At 39.4% G+C, this 2,500-nt stretch overlaps 1 protein-coding gene across 1 annotated transcript in view; it reads left to right on the top strand.

Moving 5' to 3' along the window:
* The window catches only part of LOC122242625 (alpha-2 adrenergic receptor-like), a 486,021-nt gene that overhangs the window by 481,821 nt on the left and 1,700 nt on the right, over nucleotides 1-2,500 (top strand). The gene's annotated exons all lie outside the window — the stretch shown is intronic.

Genomic DNA, 2,500 nt, shown 5'->3' with positions numbered 1-2,500 from the left:
AGGAGCGTGAATGAATCATGAGCCATGAATATCAGAGGATTTGGGGAGAGTTTTGTCTTTATGTTATAGCGTCCTTCATTCCCGTTCTCTCTCTCGTTCTCTCTCTCTCTCTCTCTCTCTCTCTCTCTCTCTCTCTCTCTCTCTCTCTCTCTCTCTCTCTCTCTCTCTCTCTCTCTCTCTCTCTCTCTCTCTCTCTCTCTCTCTCTCTCTCTCTCTCTCTCTCTCTCTCTCTCTCTCTCTCTCTCTCTCTCTCTCTCTCTCTCTCTCTCTCTCTCTCTCGCTCTCTCGCTCGTTTTCTTTCTCTCTATCACTGTTACTGTCACTGTCACTGTCTCTATCTCTCTCCCTCTCTCCCTCTCCCTCTCTTTATCTTTCTTTTTCTCTCTCTCTCTCTCTCTCTCTCTCTCTCTCTCTCTCTCTCTCTCTCTCTCTCTCTCTCTCTCTCTCTCTCTCTCTCTCTCTCTCTTTCTTTCTCTCTCGCTCTCGCTCTCTTGTTTTCTTTCTGTCTCTCATTGTTACTGTCACTGCCACTGCCTTTGTTATCTCTCTCACTCTCTCTCTCCCTCTCTCTCTCTCTTTTTCTTCCACTCTCTCTCCCTCTCTCTTTCTCTCTCCCCCCCCTCTCTGTCTCTCTGGCACTGTGTCTGTGTCTGTCTATGTCTCTGCCACTTTCTCTGTCACTGTCTCGGTCTTGGTCTCAGTCTCGGTCACTGTCACTGTCCCTATCCCTGTTTCTGTCTCTGCCACTGTCACTGCCACCACCACTGTCTCTGTCTCTGTCTCTGTCTCTGTCTCTGTCTCTGTCTCTGTCTCTATCTGTCACTTTCACTGCCACTGCTACTGTCTCTATGTTTGTCTCTGTCTCTGTCTCTTTTTCTAGTACTGACACTGGCGTTGGTACTGTCTCTGCCTCTGTCTTTGTCTCTGTCTAACTCTCTCTTATTCTGGTAAAAAAAAAAAAAAATGAAGGCGGCGATTATAATTTTTTTCTTCTTCTGCCTGCGCTTAAAAAAATGTAACAACAGTGAATAAACAAATGAATGGGCAAACCAGGTGAATAACTAAAATCCAGATATGTTTAATTTATACAGATATGGATTCACTAGAGGTTGGGATGGGAATACACGATCGAAATGTATTTAAATTAGTTTTCCTCTCTTCCCTCTGCTTTTGACGTAATGTGATATCAAGATGTAATAATGATATAATAATTTTGGGATAATTTATGGTTATCATAATTTTTGTTGCTGTTGTTTTCTCTAATTGATGTTATCATTTTTTGTTGTCGTTGTTTTGTTATCACTATTGCCGTCCTGTTGTTGCTGTTTTGTTGTTATTTTCGTCATGTTGTCGATTATGCTGTTTTACTATCTTTATCCTCGTTTTATTGTCGTTATTTGTTACCGTTCCTTTCAATATTTTGTCGTCATTGCTTTTCTGTTGTTTTATTTGTTTCCAAATTACCATAGCAGATAAATGAATACGCATAAACAGACAAATGGAAAAAGGAAAAAATGCTGTAGCTAGTGTCAGCTGATGGACCGCCAGAACTACGACAGGGCTCATCCATCACAACCACGGCCACAAGTCGGGTTAATTCGATGGGAAGCTGTTTCGAAGCCTGTCCCGACATCCGTGTCGGGTGTGAAAAAGTACTGGGGTAATTTGAAGCATTTGTTTATGATCATGGAAAGAGACAGAGAATCGTAATATATATATATATATATATATATATATATATATATATATATATATATATATATATATATATATATACATGTGTGTGTGTGTGTGTGTGTGTTAAGAAAGAGAGTATCCAGTGTCTCTCTCTCTCTTTTTTCCTCTGTCGGTATTGTTTTCATGTTATAAATACTGAAAAATTTGCATTTCAGGAGTATAAGGACACGCATTTCATATTATATTCCTATCTTTTCGTGGATGAAATGCCTTACTTTCAATATTTTGTCGTCATTGCTTTTCTGTTGTTTTAACTTGTTTCCAAATTACCATAGCAGACGGATGAATACGCATAAACAGACAAATGAAAAGAGGAAAAAATGCTGTAACATTTTTTTTTTTTTCTTTTTTTTTTTTTTGAGTCCTCCATTTAGGTACCACCTAATAGTTTAGTCTTAAAAAGGCACTATACCACAGATCACGTATCATTATTCTGACGTCATAATGATTATGAGTTATCATCATCTCTCTACCAGTCTTAGTACCACCATCATTGATATAATCAAGGCCAGTATCATTACCATCTTTTATAAAGCAGGCCATATCAAAGGGAGGGGATTCGGTTCCCTGGGAGATACAGAACCCATTTTCTCTCTGAGACAAGAAAGAGAAAAGTTATCGACAAATAGATTGATCTTGTGGGATACGACAAGGACGCTTTATTGACTCTGATTTGGCCCCAAACTTTTCTCGATAAGAAACTCTTATATATTGGGCCTTTAAAGACAATAGGCATAGGATTGGCGGTCCGGAGTTGGGAAGT

This window comes from Penaeus japonicus, unplaced genomic scaffold, assembly GCF_977035675.1.
Source record: "Penaeus japonicus unplaced genomic scaffold, GWHDUDI00000001_assembly GWHDUDI00000020, whole genome shotgun sequence".
NCBI lineage: Eukaryota > Metazoa > Arthropoda > Malacostraca > Decapoda > Penaeidae > Penaeus > Penaeus japonicus.
The sequence above is the reverse complement of the archived record's forward strand: the minus strand, read 5'-3'. Positions and strand labels throughout refer to the sequence as shown.